This window comes from Paramisgurnus dabryanus, chromosome 2 (assembly GCF_030506205.2).
Source record: "Paramisgurnus dabryanus chromosome 2, PD_genome_1.1, whole genome shotgun sequence".
NCBI lineage: Eukaryota > Metazoa > Chordata > Actinopteri > Cypriniformes > Cobitidae > Paramisgurnus > Paramisgurnus dabryanus.
The window spans coordinates 46,395,412-46,402,657 of record NC_133338.1 but is presented as its reverse complement, the minus strand read 5'-3'; the positions used below and the strand labels follow the sequence as shown (position 1 = coordinate 46,402,657).

Below are 7,246 nucleotides of genomic sequence, written 5' to 3'. Positions count from 1 at the left end.
TGGTTTAAGAGGGGTTTTGGTGACTTTTTTTAGCTGGTCAGGCTGGTTTTAGCTGGTCAGGCTGGTCTTAGCTGGTCAGGATGGCTGGTCTTAGTTGGTCAGGCTGGTTTTAGTTGGTCAGGCTGGTTTTAGCTGGTCAGGCTGGTTTAAGCTGGTCTTAGCTGGTTGGGTGGCTGGTCTTAGCTGGTCAGGCTGGTTTTAGCTGGTCAGGCTGGTTTTAGCTGGTTTAAGATGGCCAGGCTGCTTTAAGCTGGTCTTAGCTGGTCGGGTGGCTGGTCTTAGCTGGTCAGGCTGGTTTAAGCTGGTCAAGCTGGTTTAAGATGGACAGACTGGTTTAAGCTGGTCAGGCTGGTCTTAGCTGGCCAGGCTGGTTTAAGCTGGCCAGGCTGCTTTAAGCTGGTCTTAGCTGGTCGGGTGGCTGGTCTTAGCTGGTCAGGCTGGTTTAAGCTGGTCAAGCTGGTTTAAGATGGACAGACTGGTTTAAGCTGGTCAGGCTGGTCTTAACTGGCCAGGCTGGTTTTAGCTGGTCTTAGTTGGCCAGGCTGGTTTTAGCTGGTTTAAGCTGGTCTTAGCTGACCAGGCTGGTTTTAGCTGGTTTAGGCTGGTCTTAGATTCTCGGCCGGCATTTCAACGTTGAATCAACGTCAGGGACCAACGTTGCATCAATGTTGAATTACCTTTTGGTTTTGCAAAAGTGGATCAAAGTTGACTTCACAACGTTGTTTCAATGTTGATTTCACAACATTTCAATGTTGTTTCAACATCACACTTTCAACAAAGGTGAATCAAGGTTGATATCGCGACGCAGTTTTAACACACTTTTTAACACTAAATATAGATTTTTACTTTACATTTTAATACTCACCAAATGATTTGCTGTACATATCATGTTTTTAGTGTAATTATTACAAGAATGCAATTTGCTGCTCATTACCTACAGTACAACCCCATCCATAAAACTAAACACCTAAAGTAGGTAAAGTTTGTGAATGATGGCATGTGCCTACCCTTTCTAAATAAACATAAAAGCAGCTGTTAAAATTGATCTTTTATAGATAAAAACAAATTCTTTCAAACAGTTAGGTTTCCAGTTAGTAGTGCAGAAGTGGAATATTCCAAATACAGAATAAAAACATAAAATATGAAAACAAAATAATATTTTAAAGTAATTTTATTCATCTGAATAGAAAAAAATATTCTAGGAAAACTGCAAATATGAATTTTGTTGTAGGTTTAGCTCACAGTCTTCTTATGGCCACCAACACCCTTCCATTCTGGCTCATACTGTACTTAAAACCTGATGACAGCATCTAAAGAGAAAACAAAAGTCATTTTCAAAAAATGATGCATTTTTAGCCCATGTATAAAAAAATCTTGTTATTGCACATCAGGGTGTGTGTGTGTACTTTAATAGTCTGTCTAGAAACATTCCATAGCCATCTGATGAAGGAAGAAAGCTTTTGTGTTTACAAAGGTGACAATAAGCCTCAATCAAGATCACCTACAGTGCATTCAGAAAGTATTCAGGGTAGACCCCTTTCACATTTAAATTTTAAGGTGGTTGCATGATACTGTAATTGTTTAGATATTTTCCTCATAAATCTACAATACATACCCCATGACAAAGTAAAAACTGAATTTTAGAAACTTCTGCAAATGTATGAAAAAAGAAAACTGCAATATTATATTTACATTATACATATTCAGATCATTTGCATCAATATCTGCAATTTAGCTCAGCTGCCTCCAATTTCTCTTGATGGTTGCTGATGGGTTCGCATAAAGACATGAAGATATTTTAAGGAATGTCTGTAACTGACCGGAAAGCACCATTGACTTCCATAATAGGCTAAAAGAATACTATAGAAGTGAATGGTGCTTCTGATCGCTTTGGTTACAAATGAATCCAGGAGTTGCAAAGATTGCTACTTCAAAAGGTGCTTCAACTAAGTACTGAGTAAAGGGTCGGAATACTTGGGTCATATCAATATTAACCCCCCCCCCCAAAGAGATGCTGAACAGAGCAAACATTGACTGGTTGCTTTACTTGTGGGTCAAACAGCCTTTTGTGCAGTCACTTACCAATAAAAGCTAAGATGGACTCCAGACCTTCTGGACTGTCTGTGAGAGACTTCAAACTCGCCCAGACCAACAAGGCATCTTGTTAGCAGACATCCCGACCTGATAAAAAAAAATTAATTTAGGAGATGTTCTGGTCCTATTTTTAATATATGTTTTACAAACTTACCACAGGTGATCTGGCAAAGCAAAGACTTCCCAAATCTCCTCTTCAGGCTCATCTTAGCTATCATTGCATTTGATAAAGTTCAGAAAAAGAAAAACATATTTCATTAGTATACAATCATAAATGTAATGTTTTGGTTAGAAATACAAAAAACTGTGGCCCAAGTACAACTTTGAAAGAAATAAAGAATGTTTAAATTTTTTGTCATGGTACACTGTCACTTCATTACTTTTTGAGTGGTACAGATTTGGGCATCTGGAAAGACAAATGACTTCACCTCTGTGTATTTTATCACACTTCTTCAAATTGCATGGTAATCTGCCTCCAATATAAAACACATAATAAAATAAAAAACAAGTCATGGCCCCTTTTCAAAAGAAAATATAAATTGTGAAATACAAAACACTGCATCTTAGTTATTATGATTAGTAGAATTTGATCTGAATACAAAACAAATACTAAATGCATTGTAATGTTGTAGGGGAGATGCTTCAAAAATAAATAGTAAATTAATGATTTCTATTACAAAATGCTAGCTTGGTGGTGCTTTACAATGGTGGGTGGTAGCTCATGGACATAGCCATCATTTAAAAAATTATGATTAAAACCATAATACATAAAGATGCTGTTATGTACACCACCACAAAGACCAATTTTATATGTCAATATGAAGCCTCTCTAAAACTTATGTCAACATCCACTCTGAACTATGAATTAACTTGTGTCTTTGTCTATTGAAAACAAAGGGTTTGAAATATGTAAGCCTACATACTGTAGAAGGAATAGTGACATACAAAAGAAATTAATTGCTGTGCTGAACAATAATTGTTGTATCCTAAATTATTTTCTTATATTTTCCTAATGACAATGATAAACCAGATATGCACTTTTTGAGCACTTATGTTTTGGATGCAAATATAAACACAAAGTAATACTTACTCTTCAGCCAATGGAAAACATCAAAACACAACAAGAAAATGACCTGTAAAGAAAAGTGAACATAAATATACAATAGTTATTAACTTAATCCAGAATTGATGGCTTCTGTTTAAATTCTTAACCGTTTTAACAGGCTACTGTAAACTGTGTGCCCGTACTGTAAGTTAAATAACCTTACATTTACGCGTAAAACCCTACATTGAAATAACTTGCGTTATAATTATCTAAACAATGTCAAATAAATTTGAAGAACGAGGATAACACTTTTTATAGAAGGTAAAGACAAATAAAAGATCTGCATACATTAGCTCAGATGCGTCACGAGCTCAGTCAAACCACTGCATCAACAGTCAACATTAAAGTTCAGAATATTTTAGTCATATCGAATTAACTGTTACTAAAAACAAAATAAACATAACTGTGAACTGATTTTAATGACTTAACCAGGAATTAATAAAAACTTACCTTAGAATTTGCCATGGAAATGAAAACTGTCGTCGGAGGTAAACGGTTAAAATCCACTTTGAACTCACGAGGACGGAGGCGCGCGCCCGCAAATACGTGTGCTCGACTTCTTGCTGCGCTGACAGGTGGATAACGTCAATGTACCGCGAGAGTGTAATTTCTTGACTCGCTCTCGCGATACATTGACGTCATCAACGTATGATGTCTGTTCTCGCAGCGCTGCATGAAGTCGAACATGACTAATAACCATAGCTAATAACACATAACAAAAGACAACATGTTAAAAAAACAATAAAGATGGTAAAAAAAGATGTCCCACGTCCAGACTGAACTGAAAATTAGAACTTGTTTAACAATAAATATTTCTTGTATTAAAATAAACAGAAATATTGTGCTTTTAAAACATAGCTTTTTAGATCTTCACCCGGGGGTGGGTTCAATTATTTCATAAGCATGCCTGCACATTTTGTTCTAAATGGACAGAGCTTTATAAAAAAATAAAAATAAAAAAATGGTTTTATTATAATAAAAGTGTAGTAACTAGTTTTTGATTTAACAACAAACATCAAAAGAAAATTATCTGCTAAGATAATAACAACCAATGATAATTTGGGGGCCTATTTGGGATGTGGTGTGAGTTTGCCCTGCCCACACTGTCCCACAGTATACCCCACAGTGGGCCCGCATGGGCATGTTTTGCTTACAAAAGGCTGAGGGACCTGTCTGTGGCACCGTAAAGAAAGCCGATAAAAGGTTGGATGTTATTATATTATTAATGGTATTCTTAAAATGTATATTTGAAACGTTATATTTCAGACATTGTGATGAAAATTTAATAAAAATAAAACAACCATAATAATACTTACAAAAAAATTATCCAGCCTAATCCATCTCCTGAATTCATATGGAAATCACATGCCCCACCAGTGTTAAAATCAATCAAATAGTATACATAAAATGTAAGTATTTTCATTAAATGAGTTTTTAAATTTTTATCTAAAGGATTCACAAATTAAAATATCATAATACATTCGTTTACCATTCACCGTACTAGCATCATTTTAACCAAATTTCAAAGTTGATTTTTAAGCATTGTATTAACCTTTTGCAATCGTTTACCATTCACCGTTGTTTCAACATTGTCTCAATGTTGAAAAAACAACTGAGGTTATTTCAACCAAATTTCAACGTTGAAGATTGGTCATGCCTGCTTGGTGGTCCTGCTGGCTTGTTTTAGCTGGTTTAAGCTGGCCAGGCTAGGAGACCAGCTTGACCAGCCAGGCTGGGAGACCAGCTTGACCAGCCTGCCCAGATGGGAGACCAGCTTGACCAGCCTGGGAGACCAGCTTGAACAGCCATAATACCAGCCTGGCCAGGCTGGGAGACCAGCTTGACCAGCCTGGGGAACCACCTTGACCAGGCTGGGAGACCAGCTTGACCAGCCATAATACCAGCCTGGCCAGGCTGGGAGACCTGCTTGACCAGCCTGGCCAGCCTGGGGGACCACCTTGACCAGGCTGGGAGACCAGCTTGACCAGCCATAATACCAGCCTGCCCAGGCTGGGAGACCTGCTTGACCAGCCTGGGAGACCAGCTTGACCATCCTGGCCAGCCTGGGAGACCAGCTTGACCAGCCTGGCCAGCCTGGGAGACCACCTTGACCAGGCTGGGAGACCAGCTAAAACCAGCTATTTCCATCTTAAACCAGCTAAAACCAGCCAACCAGCTTAGGCTGGTTTAAGCTGGTTTTTTCAGCAGGGTAAGCTGCCATATGTTCTATAACTTGCAACAACAAGTTAATTTACATCTCCAAATGTCAACTGGGGGTACCGAGTGAGCAAAAAGCTGCTATTCCGGATCGTAATTTCCTGCAGCTCCGAGTCCGAGTACAAAGGGATGCGTGCGCGCGACAATTAGTTGGTCGGCGGCTCGGGGATTCACACAGAGAGTGACTCAACTCATAGAGCTTGAATCCTGGACTAGGAAAAATGAGCCTTGATCGTGTTATTAACCCACTGACTCATGTAGGCTAATCTGTTGCAATATTTGACTGGCACAATGTTTTGGGTAGAAGCTGCAAATGTTTAAACATTTTAAATCCGAGGACTGCTGCAGCAGTGCTGCTGGAAAGATCCGCCACCGACGGACATACACAGCTCCTCTTGTTGACTGAGTCACTCAGAGTGACGCGAGTGGTTCACTCACAGGACCCGTGCAGGAGCGGGCGTCTCTGTCTGATCACAAGATCATGTTCTTGCGTGGGTGAGTGACTGTGTGGCTGCATTAACCGAAACCTATCGTGGATCTTTTAAGTCAATCTGAAACAGGACACGTTCCTCTCACATCCAAGTCAACAAAGCCTGACATCTTCTAAACGTGGTGTTGATATATTTGTCATTATGAAATGAAACTAAACACACCGAACTTTTACAATTATGTTATTGATCATTAATGTTACCACGGACATGCATGTTTTTTACGAGTTCCCCAGCCGTTTTTTGCAAGCAGAGGAGTCGTAGACTCGTAGCTGCATGCGTGATCTGAGTTGCTTGGTTGGCATTAGTATGATTTAGCGATTGGAATTGGAAGTGACTCAAGTGACTCGAGTGACTCGCACAACCCAGATCATATTAGTGAGTGACTCAGAATAACCCGAATCCTTAAAAAGATCCGGGTTGACCATCACTAGCCTCAGCTGCTCATCATATGCAGCTACTAGTGATGTTACATTTGAAGCGAGGCTTCGAAGCTTGTGTCGAGCAAAAGTGGGCGTGCCAGATGAAGCTTTGATTCGAAGCTTGTGTTGTTAACGTTGAAATCACGTGACCAATGACAAACGAAGCTTCACTTTCAGTGCGCGCTTCGCTTTGCGTGTCAGAAGGTTCGAACCCAAGAGGTTTTTTATGAGTTATTTGCCTTATTCACATTTTGGTCCCACATTATACTGTATATATAGTATTGTATTTACTTATACTTGTGTGAGCGTGTGTAATTATGTGCGTGTGAACATTATTTTGTACAATACAATATATATGAATATTAACAAATACTCATACTTTATTGCCACACTTTAATAAGTAAATACATTTATTATATTGACCATTCACACACACGTTGTCTAAGCTTAATTTGTACACATAATATTAATATTCATCTGAATTTCATCAGCTTGTTGCTTCATTGACGGAGCTTTTTCCAGAAGCAACTGCTATATGTTTTATTAGCCAAAAGATGGCGCTGTTTTCGACACCCTCGTTGAGGCTTCGAATGGTTCGAAACAGTAAGAGAAGTATCGGTGCTTCATTCGAAGCTTCATTTCCCCATCTCTATATGCAGCCGGAAGTACGTTGACAAAATGAGCGCAATGCGCCGCCCTTGTTGTCGTGGAAAATAAGAGCCGTTTCTCAAAACCAAGTACGCCGAACTCGGACTTGTGTCCTTCGAAGTTCGAACTTGCAAGTTCAGACTCGGAAGAACGAACTCCTGACGCGAAATGCATTCTGGGAAACTTCGCTGTCATAAGTACACACAAGTCTCCTCTGATGCATCCTCGATAAAATGGGCGGATCAAGAACACATCCGGGGATTTTATGTGAA

The 7,246-nt window shown here is 39.2% G+C and overlaps 1 long non-coding RNA gene across 1 annotated transcript; it reads right to left on the bottom strand.

The window, feature by feature from the left end:
- Window positions 1-1,153: 1,153 nt before the first annotated feature.
- On the bottom strand, window positions 1,154-3,752 carry LOC135778545 (uncharacterized). The gene is made up of 5 exons (XR_010544580.2): window positions 3,650-3,752; window positions 3,185-3,227; window positions 2,249-2,305; window positions 2,083-2,181; window positions 1,154-1,310 (listed from the first exon to the last, which is right to left on the bottom strand). It is a non-coding gene; the product is annotated as an uncharacterized lncRNA (long non-coding RNA).
- Between the last annotated feature and the right edge of the window lie 3,494 nt (window positions 3,753-7,246).